The following is a 19,724-nucleotide window of genomic DNA, read 5'->3' as shown; positions in this document are numbered from 1 at the left end:
CAGCGTGGAAGAGCGAGGCTAAGTGCCAGAATTGGCGCATCCTATGGATGCGCCATTTCTGGGGCGGCTGACGGCTGGTGTTTCTAGCCTGGGAGGGGGCCATTATTCATGGCACCCTTCCTGGGCTATTAATATCAGCCCCCAGCTGTCTGCCTAGCCTTTGCTAGCTATTAAAATAGGGGGGACCCCACGTCATTTTTTTTGGGGGGGTCCCCCATTTTAATAGCTAGTAAAGGCTAGGTATTCAGCTGGGGGCTGATATTAGTAGCCTGGGAAGCTCCGTGGGTTTTACCCACTTCCCAGGCTTCAAACATCTGCCCCAGCCGTCTGCTTAACCTCCGCTAGAGACTAAAATTATGGGGGATCCCACGCCATTTTTTTTTTAAATAAATCCTTTATTTTAACACTAAATGACATTTGAGGAGTTAATAAAGATGCAGTCCCTAAATTATTATTTATTTTTTAATTAATTTTTCCCAAAACTTTTGACGTGGGCTTCGCCATATTTTTGTATGCCAGCCAGGTACAGCATCCAGCTTCTATGAACGCGCCATTTTCCGGGGCGGCTGCAGACTGCAATTTTCAGCGGGGGGGCAGAAAGCTTGGGCCTCCCTGCGCTGCAGATTCCATCCCCCAGCTGTCTAGTTGTACCTGGCTGGACACAAAAATAGGGAGAAGCTCCACGTTTTGTTTTTTTTAATTATTTCATGAAATTCATGGAATAATTAAGAAAAAAAGGGCTTCCCTATATTGTTGTGTCCAACCAGGTACAAATAGGCAGCTGGTGGTTGGGGGCAGCCCGTTCCTGCCTGCTGTACCTGGCTGGACACAAATATAGTGCAAAGCCCCACGTCAATTTTTTTTTAATTATTTCAGGAAATTCATGAAATAATTAAAAAAAAATTATGTGGGGCTTCGCCCTATATTTGTGTCCAGTCAGGTACAGCAGGCAGGAACGGGCTGCCCCCAACCACCAGCTGCCTATTTGTACCTAGCCGGACACAACAATATAGGGAAGCCCTTTTTTTCTTAATTATTCCATGAATTTCATTAAATAATTTAAAAAAAAAATGCGTGGGGCTTCGCCCTATTTTTGTGCCCAGCCAGATACAACTAGGCAGCTGGGGGCTGGAATCCGCAGCGCAGGGAGACCCAAGCTTTCTGGGCCACCCCCGCTGCAAATTGCAGTCCGCAGCCGCCCCAGAAAATGGCGCGTTCATAGAAGCGCCATCTTCTGGCGCTGTACCCAACTCATCCAGGGCCCTGGTGCGGTGGCTCACTGGGTAATAAAGGGGTTAAGGCCAGCTTGGCATTATCAGCTGGCCCTAAGCCCGAAATTCATGGGGTCACGCCAATATTAGACATGACCACCATGAATTTCTAGTAAAGTATTTAAAAAAACACAACACCCAGAATAAAGTCCTTTAATTGAAATAAACACACAATTCTTTATTGTTCTAAATTAAACCATACTTACCATCACGCCCATTCCAGCTGAAGCCAACGATCTCCTGCAATAAAAGTAAAATAATAAAGCAACCTCATCCTTACCTTTCCATGGCTCCCACGACAGCTTCAGCTCTGCTACATCGAGATGACAGGCTGGACCGCAGCAGAACGCTGCCATCCATCCTGTCATCCCGCAGACACTGAGAAGCGCAGGCATACTTCCACTCCTCAGTGTCTGGCTGTGACGGCATCCAGATGAGCCGAGGTCATGTCCAATGAACTCAGCTCACCTCATGTACGTCACTGACAGCGTGGGAAAATTCTCCTGCACTCAGCACTTCAGCGTGAGAATTTTCCCACGCTGTCAGTGACGTGCATGAGGTGAGCTGAGTTCATTGGACATGACCTCACCTCATGTATGTCACTGACAGCGTGGGAGAATTCTCACGCTGAAGCGCTGAGTGCAGGAGAATTTTCCCACGCTGTCAGTGACGTGCATGAGGTGAGCTGAGTTCATTGGACATGAACTCGGCTCATCTGGATGACGTCACAGAGAGACACTGAGGAGCGCAAGCATGCCTGCGCTTCTCAGTGTCTGCGGGATGACAGGCTGGATGGCAGCATTCTGCTGCGGTCCAGCCTGTCATCTCGATGTAGCAGAGCTGGAGCTGTCCTGGGAACCATTGAAAGGTAAGGATGAGGTTGGTTTATTATTTTTCTTTTATTGCAGGAGATCGTTGGCTTCAGCTGGAATGGGCGTGATGGTAAGTATGGTTTAATTTAGAACAATAAAGAATTGTGTGTTTATTTCAATTAAAGGACTTTATTCTGGGTGTTTGTGTTTTTCTTTAACTTTGACTATGGGGTTAGTAATGGGGGTGTCTTATAGACGCCTCTCCATTACTAACCTGGGCTTGATGTCATCTGGCATTATAAGCTGACATCAACCCCAGCCCTATTACCCCACTGCCACCGCTACAGGGCAGTGGGAAGAGCGAGGCTAAGTGCCAGAATTGGCGCATCCTATGGATGCGCCATTTCTGGGGCGGCTGACGGCTGGTGTTTCTAGCCTGGGAGGGGGTCAATATTCATGGCACCCTTCCTGGGCTATTAATATCAGCCCCCAGCTGTCTGCCTAGCCTGTGCTAGCTATTAAATTAGGGGGGACCCCACGTTATTTTTTTTGGGGGGTTCCCCCATTTTAATAGCTAGTAAAGGCTAGGTATTCAGCTGGGGGCTGATATTAGTAGCCTGGGAAGCTCCGTGGGTATTACCCCCTTCCCAGGCTTCAAACATTTGCCCCAGCTGTCTGCTTAACCTCCGCTAGAGCCTAAAATTAAGGGGAACCCCACGCCATTTTTTTTTTAAATAAATCCTTTATTTTAACACTAAATGACAAGTACAGTAATCAACACTATTACTGTACTTCATATATATGTGACTGACATGTTTCTATCTATCTAATCTATGTGTGAAGCTCTATTCTGTCTGTTATAAATTGTCGGGTACAGATGCTGAATTGCCGGCCGGCTTTTTTAAAGAGACGGTGCATGAAAACACTAATATTTTTTTAAATAAATCCTTTACACTAAATGACAAGTACAGTAAGCAACACTGTCACAGTACTTCATATATATGTGACTGACATGTTTCTATCTATCTAATCTATGTGTGAAGCTCTATTCTGTCTATTATAAATTGTCGGGTACAGATGCTGAATTGCCGGCCGGCTTTCTTAAAGAGACGGTGCACGAAAACACTAATATTTTTTAAAATAAATCCTTTACACTAAATGACAAGTACAGTAAGCAACACTGTCACTGTACTTCATATATATGTGACTGACATGGTTCTATCTACCTAATCTATGTGTGAAGCTCTATTCTTTCTGTTGTAAATTGTCGGGTACCGGTGAATGCCGCTGATGAATTGCCGGCTTTTCATGTCATTCTACATTATTCTTAGTTGTTTTACTTCATGTAGAATTAACCTACAAGGAAAGAAAGGGTTTATTTTCATTCCGATATTTGTGTCCCATTGACTTGCATTGGTTTCCGGTATCGGAATCGGCGATATCCGATACTTTTTGGGTATCGGCCCGATCCAATCCGATACGATATTTCCTGATATCGGAAGGTATCGCTCAACACTAGTCCTGGCTGGAAGAAGTGATGGTGGTCTGTGCCAGAAGAAAAAGAAAAGCGAAGATGAAGGACTTCACCTAGAGACGTCACTGGTGATAATCACATGTACACGCACTCTTTACACTATGTACACAGCTCCTGTGTATTATGTCACTGGTGATCACTGTATTACCTGTACAGTGACACTATATACATGGCTCCTGCGTTTAATGTCACTGGTGATCCCTGTATTACCTGTACACTGACACTATACACTGTATACTATGTACAGAGTTCCTGTGTATAATGTCACTGATGATTAGTGTTGAGCCACCCCTGTAGTGTTCGAGTTCGGTTCGGTTCGTCGAACACCCTTGTGTTCGCCGAACTGTTCGTCGAACACCTTCGAACACCGTTAAAACCAATGGCAGGCAAACAAAAACACATAGAAACACATAGAAAACACCTTCAAAAGGTGTCCAAAAGCTGACAAACTGCTCATAAGACATAACTAACACATGGAAAAGTGACATGTACATATAGTCATGCGAAAAGAAAAGAGGTGGAGGAGTAAAAGGAGGGGGAGACACAGATATAGGCATGTCATGCCCTTCTAAAATCCAAAAAGTGAGAAGCCGACACGGCCAGTCCGTTCCTGCCCGTGCCACCTCCGTTTGTGCCAGAGCCGCGGTGGACCCTGACGGCCTGCCCCCCTCTCCCAATACTGGTGCCTGTCCGCTGGTGGGTCGAGCGAGCCCCCCTGTGGTGGAGGCAGCTCTAAGCTTTTTAACTTAAATTGTCTCTCTAATTTGAATGAATACACTTTAAATCCTTTTACAAGGATTTATTGAAGAGCAAGTCTCATGCCAGCAGCCGCGTAATTCCAGCTCCAGTAGCGTCCACTAAAGCTGCTGCAGTTAAAAAGCTTTTATAAGGATCGAGCTCGGCTGTCCACCGCAAGGCGTCCTACCGCCAGTCCCAGCCCCTATGCCTTGGGGTGCCTCCTGATGCTCTTCACTGAGTATCCCGTGGTCCCGAAGCATTTCCTTTGAAAAAATTAAGTGTCCAAACTACAGGTGGTGTAGCTTGCTTAACAGCCGGGATAATCCGCTGACTAACAGACACTTCTACTAGGCACAAAGTATTTCCTGGGCTAGATGCAGTTAAAAATTTGTAATTAGATACTCTCGTTGGATGCTGAGAAAGCATTCCATAGAGTCTCCTGGCACGCCATATATTATTCTCTTAAAAAGCTTGGGGTAGGGGTCTAGGGGACCCTTTTATAGCCAAAATCACGGCCCTGTATCGCAATGCGTCACCTAGGCTGAAGATAAATGGAACTGTAGCACCCCGAGGGCTCGGTTGCTGCAGAGGTATTGCACCTCACCCAGAGGTGTGATATCTCACTCTCAGGTAAGGATGGAGTGTGGATCAGGACCCGACACCTGCATGCATTACACCACATTGCCGTGGGGCAGGGCGACCAATATGCCCCTGAGATGGGCACGACAGTCCCTGTCCCTGGCTGGAGTGGGGGGAGGGAACACTGAGGAAGGGGAACCCTGTAGTGCAGGAGCAGGGAGGAAGCAGTTCCTGGGTGCATTGAGAAGGGAGTATAAAAGGTGGGCACCATCTTAGTTCAGTGCAGAGAAGTCTGAGCAGAAGTGACAGGGAGCAGGGGCTCTGCATGAGCTCTGCTCCAGAGGCGGGCCTAGTAACAGAGGCCCAGGCCTGGAAGAGGGAGAAGGAAGGAAGAGGAGCGGAGAAGGCTCCAGGAACGAGGAACGAAGGGATCCCAGGGGTGTGGACGGGCGAGACGCCACGCCACGCCCGAATCCACCTGCGTGGAGGGGTCAGGCCAAAGGGGGAGACCGGTCCCCGAAACTAGTGGAGGCGGGAAACGACCCTCAGCTAGAAACCGGAGGCTGTGACATTTTATGTGGCGCAGCCCCTCGCTACACCCGCTAGGAAGGCAGCACATAGGGTCAGGGAAACTGGCGCCAAGTTTACCAAGAGGAGGCCCGAGGCAGCCGGACAGAAGTGTTGGTAAGAAAGGCCAGACAAAAGACACACAAAGGGGGTCCTGTGAAGAGCTCCAAAGTTATCTGGGAGTTGTCTGAGCCCCTCACCTGGTGAGCACAGTACGACGTGGGCAGCCGTTACCTGCAGAAGTGGTCTGGATAATAAGAACTGTGAGTAAAGGCCCTGGACTGCATCACTGACTCCGTGTCGTTACTGCTGCTGCCCTGCACCATCACCCCCATCCTCCGCATACACTGCTATACTCCTCCCATGGGGAGTTATGCTACGCTCTGCTGCACCCACAACACCAGCCTCAGCGGTCTGCCCTGCACTCTGACCGCAATCCACGGGTGGCGTAGTCGGACATTTAAACATCAAAACCACATAAATAGTTCCGCCACTGGTTTGACCGCCCTGAGCCACGGAACCGGGTCGCCGCCACGGAGACTACAACCACCAGCATCCACCAAAAAGGGTCCGGCTCCGGATGTCCCAAGGCCCAGGGGGTGCGTCAGAACATTTTCATCACCTTTCATAATCACCAATGGGACAAGGCAGGGATGTCCTCTGTCCCCTCTCTTATACATCCTAGTGATGGAGCACCTGCTCTCATCAATTCGCCATAACCCCAATATTAGATGGATTGAGGTGGGAGGCACTGAGTACAAGTGCTCTCTATTTGCTGATGATGTCCTAGTATATATCACTCAATCACATATATCCATCCCTGCTGCTATGGCTGAAATTGATCACTTTGCTACATGGTCAAATTTTAAAATCAATACAGCGAAGTCTGAGGCCCTCGATGTCTCCCTCCCCAAATCCATACAGGATTCCATCCAGTCCAACTTTCCCTTTGCCTGGCCCTCACAAGGTATCAAATTCTTAGGAATTCCTATTCATAGAGACCTCTCCCATCTATGTTATCTTAATTTTGGGCCCTTTATTGAACAACTCCATACAGACCACGGTTGGCAAGTTAGAACTGTAAGATTCACTACGTGAACCACTGGTATTTTGTGGAAAAGCACATGTACACTGTGTTCCAAATTATTATGCAAAAAGTGTTTAGGAGTGATAAGGGAAGAATTTGTTTGTTTGTCAGTTAAACTCATTGATGGTGATGTGTGTCAGGGCTCTTTATATCACTGTAAGCAATTGCAGACACCTGTGCTAATTAGTTTGGCAGGTGTGTCCAATGAAAGGCAAGACTACTTAAGAAGGCTGTCCCACATTATTAAGCAGCCTACATTTTCTGCCAAAATGGGAAAGAAAAAGGATGTGTCGGCTGCTGAGAAGCAACAAATTGTGGAGTGTTTAGGTCAAGGCATGACTACAATCAACATTGTGCGATGATCAGGATGAAGTGTCTTGGTAATCAAGAAGTATGTAGCTGATTCACAGTACACACGTGTGCGTGCTGATAAGGGCAAATTGAGGACTCTTTCCTACAGGCAATTACGTCAGGTTAAAAGAGCACCGCAAAAAAGCCTTGTCATAGCAGCAGACAAGTTTTTGAAGCTGCTGGTGCCTCCAACGTCCCCCGAACAACAAGATGCAGGGTCCTTCAGAGGTTTGCAGCTGTGCGTACGCCATCCTGTCTACCTCCTCTATCCACTGCACACAAGCAGAAACGGCTCCAGCGGGCCAAACATTACATGAAGACTGATTTCAAAACTGTTTTGTTCACGGATGAGTGCCGTGCAACGCTCGATGGTCCAGATGGATGGAGTGGAGGATGGCTGGTTGATGGACACCCCACGCAAACACGGCTACAGCGCCAACAAGGAGGAGGTGGAGTAATGTTTTGGGCTGGAATCATGGGGAGAGAGATTGTCAGCCCCTTTACGATCCCTGAAGGGGTAAAGATGAACTCCATAATGTATGTGGAGTTTCTCAAACAGGACTTCCTGCCATGGTTCAAGAAGAAGAACCGTGTATTCCGCAGCAAGATCATTTTCATGCATGATAATGCACCATCTCATGCTGCACATAACACATCTGCATCTCTGGCTGATATGGGCATAAAAGGGGACAAACTTATGGTGTGACCCCCCCTGCTCCCCTGACCTCTACCCCATTCAGAACCTCTGGAGCATCATCAAAAGGAGTGTCTATGATGGCGGGAGGCAGTTCACATCTAAGCAACAGCTCTGGGAGGGTATTCTGTCCTCATGCAAAACAATTGAAGCAGAAACCATCCAAAACCTGACAAATTCAATGGACGAGAGAGTTCAGAAGCTCCTTTCGAACAAGCGGTCCTATGTGCAAATGTAACATCACCTAGAATAAAGTTTTGAGTTGAAAACTGTTTGATTTCAGTTTCTAATAACCTGCTAATGCTTATAATTTCAAAAATGACCATTTTTTTGGTCTTTATTAAAATGAAAAGGTTGATCGAAGACTGTGGGGGATCTAAGAGTGTGGCAACCCAGTAGACAGGATTACTTCGAATTCTGACAATCTGAGGGTCATGTTGCAGGTAGTGCAGCAAGAAGGCACTTATGTGTCTTGCGCATCTCGGAGCACCAAAATTATTTTCCGAGCTAGATGCAGCTAAAAATTATTACTAATTTTAAAACTGGTGGAGCTTAGTATAGATGGCCTAATAGAATCTGTACTGCACACTGCTACAAAGCCCAAATTATTTTCCAGCCAAGATACAGATAAACATGATTAGTAACTTGAAAGCTTAAAATGGTTGGTGAGGTGATTTTAACCAATCATCAAGCTTTTACTCTCCCCAGGATGACACAGGGGTAGAAAAGTCGTTTCGGATCCATGATTTGTTCATCTTTATGAACGTGAGTCTGTCTACATTATCAGTGGAGAGCCGCGTGCGCTTATCTGTCAGCACACCACCAGCAGCGCTGAACACATGTTCAGACAGAACGCTGGCTGCGGGGCATGACAAGATCTCCAAGGCGTAAGTGGCGAGCTGCGGCCATTCATCCAGATTGGAAGCCCAAAAAGAGCAAGGGTCCAGTGACACAGTCATGGCTTCAATGTTTACTTGGAGATACTCCTGTACCATCGTCTCTAGGCGTTGACTATGTGTCAGACTTCTTGTCTCCTGTGGCCTTGCAAAGGATGAGCTAAAAAAGTGGTGAAATGATTCCGCAAAATTTATGTTACCAGCAGATACTGTGTTTCTGTTACGGTTTGAGTGCTGAACACTCGACGGTCCCACGGCTGGCAAGTTGGAACTGTGAGATTCACTACGTGCACCACTGGTGTTTTGTGGAAAAGCACATGTAAGATTCTGCAACAGTCTCTGCTGATACTCCTGCATGCGTGCATCCCTTTCTATGGCAGGAATTATTTCTGCAAATTTACTTTTGGATCTAACAGTGTGGCAACCCAGTAGTCAGGATTATTTCTAATTCTCCCAATTCGAGGGTCATGTTGCAGGTAGTGCAGCAAGAAGGCACTCATGTGTCTTGCGCATCCAGGAGCACCAAGTCCCTGTTGTGTTGGTGGCGAGGTAACAATCATGCTTCCTTCCTCTGTCCTCTCCCCCCAACCTCGCACAACAGAAATGTGATCAAGGTCTCCCTCATCTGATGAATCTTCCATCAGTTCGTCCTCCACTTCTTCCTGGGCTCCTGCACCTTCCTCACTAGTTTGGCTGCTACCATGCGCCCTGGTAAAACCATCTCCCCCACCCTCACATGCCTGCCGCCTTGGTGCTGCCGACCGTCTGGACCTTGCAAATGTTAGCCCTTCCGCATACAACTCCTCCTCCTCTACTTCCTCCACCTCCTCTTGTGCCACCACCTGACTCCGAATTCTGTTTAACAGGTGCTCCAGCATGTAAATCACCGGAATAGTCATGCTGATAATGGCATCGTCAGCACTAAACATCTTCGTCGCCATTTCAAAACTGTGCAGAAGGGTGCATAGGTCCCTGATCTGAGACCACTCCTCCAGCGTGATTTGCCCCACCTCTGGATCCCGTTGGCCCAGGCTATACGTCAGAACGTATTGCAGCAGGGCTTGTCGGTGCTGCCACAGTCACTGCAACATGTGCAGAGTTGAATTCCACCGGGTAAACACATCGCATTTTAGCCGGTGAAGTGGCAGGCCCAACGACTTCTGTAGAGATGTAAGTCGCTGAGCTGCGGGATGCGAACGGCGGAAGTGAGCACACAGCGACCATGCCCTCTGCAGAAGGCCATCTAGTCCGGGATAGTGGGCTAAAAATTGCTGGACAACCAGGTTCAACACGTGAGCCATACAAGGCACATGTGTGACATTGCCCCGGCGAAGGGCCGCACCCAGGTTTGCAGCATTGTCGCACACGGCCTTCCCTGGTTTCAGGTCCAGTGGAGACAACCATTCATGAAACTGGTTCTCCAGAGCTGACCACAACTCCTCAGCTGTGTGACTCACATTTCCCAGACATTTCAAAGTAAAAACTGCCTGATGACGTTGATCCCTACTGCCAGCATAGTAAGTAGGTGTGCAGGATCCCTTCTGCACAGTTAGAAAGCTTGTGGCATGACCAGACAGGCTTTGGGTGCAGGTGGAGGACCGAGAGGAGGTTGAGGAGGCAGAAGCAGTGGAGGAACTTTGACATAAAGAGGATTGACGCACAACTCGTGGGGACGGCAAGACTTGGACAGCAGCCCCTTGTCCTGCTGTCACCATAGTTACCCAGTGCCCAGTCAGCGACATGTAACGCCCCTGTCCATGCCTACTCGTCCAAGTTTCTGTGGTGAAATGCACTCTGTCACACACAGAGTTTCTCAAAAAAGTGGTGATGTTGTGTGCGACATGCTGGTGGAGCGCAGGCACACCTTTCTTTGAGAAGTAGTGCCGACTGGGCATCTGGTACTGGGGCACTGCGACAGACATAAGGTCTCGAAAATCCTCTGTGTCCACCAGGCGGAAAGGCAGCATTTCTGTAGCCAAGAGCTTGCAGATGGTGAAATTCAACCTCTTAGCTTTCTCATGGCTAGGAGGAAATGGTCTTTTACTTGTCCACATCTGAGGGACTGAGGGCTGGCTGTTGTGCTTAGACGGGGTTGATAAGAGTGTCCCCAGCAAACTGCCGGTCTGTGAGGAAGATGCAGGCGGACATGTTAGGTTGCCTTGATCCAAAGGTAGTGCTATCGATGTCGGACAGGGCTCAACACCAGCTGGTGTTACCACCTCCAAAGAAAATGATGACCTGCCAATCACGCTGGCTGTTGCAGGTAAAGAGGTGGCAGGTCTGCGTCCCAAAACAAGTGTGACTGCTGTCCCCCCAGTCACAGAGGATGAAGAGGCCGCAGATGCACAAGATGGGGCAAACGGTGGCTGGCCCGGCCGGCTAGGCCGCATTGTAGCACAGTGAGCTTCCCACTGCAACTTATGCTTCATGTCCATGTGCCGGTTCATGCATGAAGTACTCAAACTATGTATTTTTTTGCCTCTACTTAGCTTTTGTTGACAAATGTTACAGATAACACGAGTTGGGTCATCTTTATCGATCTGAAAAAATGCCCAGGCTATGCAAGGCTTAGCACCCATGCGACCTGAAGAGCCACCACGACTTGTGGTCAGAGGCAGAGTTGTGTTTGAGGATGCTGTTGTTGACGTGCTTCCAGTACTACGTCTCTGTCCAGGAAGGTGCAACCTGACCTCGTCGTCACTAGCATCCTCCTCCACCTCCTCTGCTGACCTCATCTCTTGGCTGACTGTGGGTTGACAGTAAGTGGGATCTCCAACCTCATCATCATCACCCTGTGTGTTATCACACCCGTCGTCCTCAGAGCCACCCTCTTCCTGCCCTGACAAAAAACCTAAAGTTGTCGCTCCAATCAGGTATTTGAGTCTCATCATCGTCTTCCTCATTGTCTCCACCAACAGGAGTTACAGTTTGGGAATGAGGGTCTACATTATGGTCAGAACCTTCTGCGTCTGGTCCTGGATCCGACTCATAAAGATTCTGGGCATCAGTGCAGATCATTTCCTTCGTTTGGATTCACAGAAGCGCTGGAGCCGACCTCTGATTCCCAGGCTATAGTATGAGTAAACAGCTCTGCAGACTCAACCATCTGTTCTACCTCATACTCAGACGGGCAGCTGGAGATTTGGGAGCTGTGAGGAAGCAAGTGCGATTGGGGTGACACCTCTGAGGACTGGAGTATTTGTGATGTTGAAGTTGATGTGGAGGAGAGCCCACTTAAAGGAGCACTTGATATCCATTGAAGCACCTGCTGTTTTTGTGCCTCATCTGGAATTTGTAGCGATTGCCGTGACCGTAAGAAAGGGATCTTATCACATTGTCCGCTAAAAGAAGTAGACATTTTAGTTTTGCTGGAAGATGGTCTTTCTTCTGCAGATGTTACTGTTGCTTTTGTGTCACCCTGGCCTGGATGCCACAAGTGTAATAAAGCTGTGTCTGAGAGCAAGGGGGGAGGTTCTCTAGTCAGGGGAACATTAGCATGCAGTACCTTCTGTCTCAGGCCAGTAGGGGGAGCAGGCTGCCCCTATAAAAGCTGGTGCTGGGGGCAGGGTTAGAGAGAGCTGGACGACCTGTCTCAGGATTCAGGTCCCAGAGCAGAGAGGGACAGTTGTATTGCACCCTAAGAGGAAGTGTGGCAGTAGGAGAGCCACAAGCCAGAGACAAGAGGCGAGGAGAGCCTGTCTTGGCAGATAACGGACTTAATTTACCAGACTTTGGTGTCTGAGGCTGGGAGGATTCCACATTCTCCAGCAGATAACCAGTCCACAGGGGACTTTATATTCCTTGGCCTAAGAAGCCTGGAGGCCCTGCCACAGCAGAAGGGACCAGCAAAGCGGTACAAGGCTGGGAGCAGAAAGGAACCCACGTCGCAGGTCATACAGGCGAGAATACACGGGAAGCTTGGAAACGTGGGCTGTTACCCTATAAGGAGGAGATAGCCAGAAGGAGCACAGAAAGCACGGTAGGCCTACACCCTCACCCTGACCAGGGCCAATTTCCCCGTTGCTCTCCGACATCCAGGTCCCCTCCTAGCCTGGACTGTTTGTGGGTCAATTTACCTGTTCTAGTAAAGACCCTGGACTGCAACCTGTTGTCTGTGTGCTCCTTGCTCCTCCAGCACTATCAGCACTGGGACTCTCACTACCATCACTCCCAACATCCATTATACTGCCCTGGGGCCGCACTCTTCCCGTGGGGAGTCACACCATCCCAGCTGCATACATCATAAGCCCCAGCGGTCTGCCTTGCAGCGGCGGTTCCTAATGACCGCAAATCCACGGGTGGCGTAGTCGGACATTACCAACACCACGTAGCAGACTACCATTGGTCTGAGCACCCTGAGCCACGGAACCGGGTCACCACTACTACCCCCATCGTTCCCTACTGCCCGGATCCGAGTGCCCCACGGCCCAGGGGGCGAGTCAGCTTTAGCGTAGTAGGCAGGATTGCAACCAACCCGCCACAAAAGGGTATTGCGTGCCTAGAAAAGACTTTGCACTTACCTGAAAAGAGGTTTCCCGCCATCCGGAGCCGTTTCCCGCCATTTCCAGCCGTCTCCCTCCATCTTCCATCGGTTCCCGCCATCTTCAGCCCCTTTCCCGCCATCGGACGCCATCTTCAGGACGCCGCGCGAGAAGAAGAGGGGCGTGGATGTCCAAACCGCGCGAGATCCGAAGCTCCGCCCCACGCACCGACACTGCGCAAGGTCCTGGAAGGGAGAGAGAGCGACGCTGACGTCATCAGGACGCGACGCAAGGTCCTTGTCCAGAGCAGCAGCAGCGGAGCCGCGGCCTACAGAAGAGGATCGTCGGAAGGTAGGCCACGCTTAACTAGGGGGGAGGAAGATGTCGGATACAGAGGCGCCCACTACCACCAAGGCAGCTGCAGCAGCGGTGATGCCATTTTCCCTGCCCTACATCCCTGGAGCGGCCTGGCTGCCCAAGTACTCAGGGGAGCCCCATGCCCTAACTGACTTTAAGGAAAGGCTGTACAGTTTGTTCCAGGTTTACCCCCTGACAGAGGAACAGAAGGTCAGCATACTAACAGGGCAGTTAACTGGCGCAGCCCAAAGGGAGGTAAAATCATGGCCCACTGAGGAGAAAAGGACTGTGAAGGGTATTCTGGCCCGGCTGCGGGGTACCTTTGACACACGTACCTCCGCTGAGATTAAAATGAGGTTCTATGGATGTAAGCAACGGGCACAGGACAGCATCAGAGACTATGCCCTAAACCTGCAGGAAGCCTTGAGGGCTATTCAACAAACTGACCCTGGCAGTGTGCAGGAAACGGATAAGCTGCTAACCGAACAATTCATAGAAGGTCTGCTGTCTAGCGCCCACAGGGCCTAACTGCGCCTCATGTTCTTTCAGAACCCCGACCTGACCTTTGCCCAATTTAAGGACAGGGCCATAAGGGTGCTCCGTGAATCTGCAACCAGTGGCACTATAAACCCCCGGCGCCCTGCTCTCACCTACCACCAGGAGGCGGCACCCTCCTCTATGGACCCCGTGGGGGCTGATGCACAGGCCCTGAACCAAGCCCCGTCGAAAGACCTGCACCACCAAGTACAGGAGCTGACCAGGAGCGTCGCGGCGTTGACCAGGATCGTCCAGGCGCTGCAAGTGGACCCGTCAAGACCCATCGAGCTGGCTTCAAGTCCAGAGGATGTCCCGTGGCGTCGACAGAGGAGGATCCCGTCGTTCCGAGGGAGGCCCACAGACCGCTACGCAGAGGATGGACAGCCCATTTGCCGTCGATGCAACCAGCCCGGACACATTTCCAGGTACTGTAATTTAAACGAGTCCAACCTGGGGCAGAGGGCCAACCCCCAGGCATAAGATCACCAGGCCCTTATAATTGGCGTGATAAGTACATTGGGAGGCGCCCGGTTTTACCCGTGGTGCTGGACGGTATCCCCATGAGCGCCTTGCTGGATACTGGGTCGCAAGTAACCACTATCCCTTATGTACTTTTTAAGCAGTATTGGACTGATGCTGATATCACACGGTATCCAGACAGTAACTTGAGCATCATCGCCAGTAATGGCTTACCCGTGCCGCAGATGGGGTTCAAGGAGATGACCATAAAAATTGGTAAAGTTGAACTACCGGCACAGGGAGTGATTATCGTGGACATTGACCGTCGTGAAAGTCACCCTAAAATAACTGTGGGTACTAACGTGATTGAAAATTGTCTTTCAGAGGTAATTGTAATTCTACAACAGGTGGCGGTGAATGCTAGTTCCAGCCAACAGAGAGTCCTCAACAAAGAGATAAAAGCCCTGATGAGACGGCAGCAGGTAGAACTGTCTGGTGGTGAGATCGGTAGCGTAAGACTGAGTGACCCATTCCCCATTTCCATGACTCCCAAAAGTGAAATGATGATCTGGTGTCGGACTGCAATCGGGTTGAGAGGTAGAGACTACCAAGCCATGGTAGAACCCGTGTACTCAGACAGCAGGCCCACCATTTTGACAGCCCGGGGGGTGGTTGATGTCCGTCATGGGAGGGTGCCCGTCTGCATCCTCAACATTGGGGAGAGGGAGGTACACTTACCCAGGTACGCTACACTCGCCAAACTGTTTGTTGTCGAACACAAAGCTATCAGGGCCGTGGAACCCTTGCCTCCATCTCCACAGGCGGAGGGTAATGGCTCCCAGAAACAAAAGGAGGACTGGTGCCAGAAACTCCATGTGGGTGCTGACTCCACTCCCCTGCACCAAAAACAAGGAGTCTACCGGGTGGTACAGGAGTACGAGAGAGTCTTTAGTAAGCACCCGCTAGACTTCGGCAGAGTAAAAGGGATAGAACACCACATCCCCACAGGGAGCCACCCACCGATAAAAGAAAGACACCGACCTGTACCCCCTGCACATTATCAGAACGCAAAGGGCATGCTAAGAGAAATGAAAGAAGCTGGGGTCATTAGAGATAGCTGTAGCCCCTGGGCAGCCCCCCTGGTTCTGGTAAAAAAGAAAGACGGCACCATGAGAATGTGCGTGGACTATAGACAAATCAACCGTATCACCCACAAAGACGCATATCCACTGCCTAGAATAGAGGAGTCTTTAGCCGCACTAAAATCAGCTAACTTCTTTTCTACTTTGGACCTTACTAGCGGGTACTGGCAGGTTCCTGTGGCAGAGGCTGACAAGGAGAAGACCGCCTTCACCACCCCGATGGGACTGAGCGAGTTCAACTGTATGCCCTTCGGGCTCTGCAACGCACCAGGGACCTTCTAGAGGCTGATGGAATGCTGTCTAGGGCACCGAAACTTCGAGACAGTCCTCCTTTACCTGGACGACGTGATCGTCTATTCAAAGACCTACGAGGACCATCTAAAGCACCTGGCCGAGGTGTTCGAAGCCCTGGCAGGCTACGGCCTGAAGGTGAAACCATCGAAGTGTCACCTGTTGAAACCAAAGGTCCAGTACCTAGGGCACATGGTAAGTGCGGAAGGAGTAGCCCCCGACCCTGACAAGGTCACGGCAATCAAGAGCTGGCCAAGCCCCTCGAACATCAAGGAGGTGAGACAGTTTCTCGAATTTGTAGGCTACTACCGAAGGTTCATCCCCGGGTTCACTAAGATGGCAGCTCCTATGCAGGACCTCCTGATTGGACAGTCTAAGTCCCGAAGTCAAAAGCCACCCTTCAAGTGGGATAAACCGGAAGAGGAGTCCTTCCGCCAGTTGAAGATGGCCCTCACGGGGGATGAGATCCTGGCCTACCCTGACTATGGCCAGCCTTTTATTCTCCACACGGACGCCAGTAATGTGGGACTGGGAGCAGTACTGTCCCAAAACCAACAGGGCAGAGAAAGGGTGATCGCGTACGCCAGCCGGAAGCTGAGGCCCACCGAGAGGAACCCGGAGAATTACAGCTCCTTCAAGCTAGAATTCTTCGCGGTGGTGTGGGCCGTGACAGAACGCTTCAAGCATTACCTGGCGTCCGCAAAGTTCACCGTGTACACGGACAACAACCCGTTGACACACCTGGACAATGCAAGACTGGGTGCCCTAGAACAGCGGTGGATGGCCCGTCTCTCCAACTATGACTTTGTGATCAAGTACCGGGCAGGCAAAACCAATGCCAACGCGGATGCCCTATCAAGAATGCCTCACTTACCTGAAGGTGACGAAGACCCAGAAGAGCTGGAGGAGTTTGAACTCCCTGCGTTTCACCGGTATGGAGCCGCTCAATACTCCCACTGCGTGAAGGAGGAGGATCTAACAACCGTGATGATCAATCCCCTACCTCACCACAGCTGGGCCGAGACCCAAGATAGTGACCCTGCCATCCACCTGGTGAAATATCTGTTGACCCAGGAAGACGCCCGCATGGATCCGGATGCCCCAGAGGAAGCCAAGCAGCTATGGAAAGAGAAGAGCAAGCTGTTCCTCTACGAAGGCAAGTTGTGCAGAAGGATTGTCAACCACCGGATGCACGAGCTGACCTGGGAAGTCGTGGTCCCAAGGCGGGATGCAGCTATGGTCCTGGGGGCTTACCATGACAGAGTGGGGCACTTCGGTTGGAAGAAACTGGAGTTCCTGCTAAGAGGAAGGTTCTTTTGGGTCAGCATGAGAGGAGCTGTAGAAAAGTGGTGCAGAGACTGTGGCCCTTGTCACCTGAGAAGGAAGGACCGCACCAGCCAGAAGACACCCTTGAGGCCCATCGTCACCACGCAGCCTCTTGAGCTGGTAGCTCTGGACCACGTCAAATTGGCTCCAAGCTGGTCTGGATACATCTATGCCCTGACAATCGTGGACCACTATTCCCGTTCTCTAGTGGTGGTCCCGGTAAAAGACTTGACAGCCCAAACAGCGGCCAAAGCCTTCCAGCAATATTTCTGCTGTCCACACGGTTATCCGGAACAGGTCCTGACAGACCAGGGTCCAGCGTTCGAGGCTGAAATCTTCCAGGAGTTCTGCAACCTCTATGGCTGTAAGAAGATTCGTACAACGCCTTACCATCCACAAACCAACGGGATGTGTGAGAAGATGAACAATATAGTCATTGATCTCCTGAAGACGTTGCCCCTGGAGGAACGCAGCCTGTGGCCAGAAAAACTGCCGGACCTGATAGACTTATACAATCATATCCCGGTGAATGCTACCAACTGCACCCCGGCTTACCTGATGCGAGCCAGACCAGGTAAGCTGCCCGTAGACCTGGAGATGGGAGTCCTAACACCTGAGGACACCTCCCCGGATGCGGACTGGGATACGGAAAGGCAACTGCAGTACAAGAAGGTACAGGAGAGTGTGGAGAAGAGCCTGGCCCAGGTGAGAGAGAGGCAAGAAAAACTCTTCAACCAACACGCCCCTGCTGGTCCCCTAGAACCTGGTGAGCAAGTCCTGAAGCGGAAGAGAAGGCTACATAAGTTGGACGACCAGTGGGAAAGGGAACCCTACACCGTACTGCAGTCTGATCACGACAACCCAAAGGTGTGCGTGATCACCAAGGACGGAGGAGAAACCACTAGTACCGTCTCCAGAGACCACCTCAAAAGGTGCCCCGATCAACTCCATAGTAGAGATGAGCGTTGTTCTACTCGAACTGTTCGCCAATCTCAAATTCGAGCTGTTTTGGGCGGTGTTCGAGCCGTTCGGCGAACACGAACAATTTGAGAAAAAATCGGCTGTTCGAGGTTATGTTCGATAACTGTTCGTGCACCAAAATCATAACTGGATTTTTTCTCAGTAATGATGAAAATTAATGTTAATACGCAGTTTGAGTGTACAGCGGGGTGGGGGGAGGGGCAGGGGATGGATCTCTGCAGGAACAATGAAGATCTCCATTTTTTTTTCTCTTTCCCGCATTTACAGTGGGGAGGTGCAATCTGTCAGCCTATCAGCAGCGCACACACGGAGCGAAGTGCTTTTTTTCACACAAGCAAGGGCATGTGTCATTGGCAGTGTATGTCACATGTCCTTGCCCTATAAGACCAAGCCATTTTCCCCGTCGCCACCATTTTCTCACTGCTGCAGCTGCGTGTTAGACGGCACCGCTGTTGCTGTGTGCGCTATACCTTGTTAATTTCAAGCCAATTTTCGCACAAATATACAGATAGCTTGGGAGTAGGGAATAGCTGTGATTGCAGTCCTTTTAAGGACTAGGTTACAGCATTTCCTACGACTTTTATCAGGCAGGTCTGTGCTCTTAAATAGATAGGTTGTGGGAGTAAAGACTAATTGTAATTGGAGTCCTTTTCAGGACTAGGTTACATCAGTTCCTATCAGTTATTGCCAGGCAGGTCTGTGCCAGTGCTGTGCAAGTTTTTTTCACAGCATTTGGCTGAATCTAGCAAAGCTAATCCTTTTTGGCCTATTGCAGAGTGTGTTAGTCAGTGGAGTAGCCTATCTGTGTTGCAAGATATACCACCTGTGTATAGAATACCAATTTTTTTACTGCACCTAGTGAAGTAAAATCTTTTGGGCATAGCATCATTCTATTAGTCGATCTATACTGACCTCCATCAGGTTGCAAACTGAATATAATTTTTTTCTGCATCTAGCTCTGAAAAAATATTGGGCTTCTAGCTGTGTGTGGGTCTTGTTCTATTAATCCATCTATACTGACCTCCATCAGGTTGCAAACTGAATATAATTTTTTTCTGCATCTAGCTCTGAAAAAATATTTGGCCTTCTAGCAGTGTGTGGGACTTGTTCTATTAGTCCACCTATACTGACCTCCATCAGGTTGCAAACTGAATATATTTTTTTCTGCATCTACCTCTGAAAAAATATTGGGCTTCTAGCTGTGTGTGGGACTTGTTGTATTAGTCCATCTATACTGACCTCCATCAGGTTGCAAACTGAATATATTTTTTTCTGCATCTACCTCTGAAAAAATATTGGGCTTCTAGCTGTGTGTGGGTCTTGTTCTATTAATCCATCTATACAGACCTCCATCAGGTTGCAAACTGAATATCATTTTTTTCTGCATCTAGCTCTGAAAAAATATTTGGCCTTCTAGTTGTGTGTGGGACTTTCTCTGTTAGTCCATCTATACTGACCTCCATCAGGTTGCAATCTGAATATATTTTTTTCTGCATCTACCTCTGAAAAAATATTGGGCTTCTAGCTGTGTGTGGGACTTGTTGTATTAGTCCATCTATACTGACCTCCATCAGGTTGCAAATTGAATATAATTTTTTTCTGCATCTAACCCAGCCAATAA

The sequence above is a fragment of the Phyllobates terribilis genome, unplaced genomic scaffold (assembly GCF_046119375.1).
Source record: "Phyllobates terribilis strain yellow unplaced genomic scaffold, ASM4611937v1 Scaffold_1__5_contigs__length_1240528914, whole genome shotgun sequence".
NCBI lineage: Eukaryota > Metazoa > Chordata > Amphibia > Anura > Dendrobatidae > Phyllobates > Phyllobates terribilis.
This window is presented reverse-complemented; position numbering follows the sequence as displayed.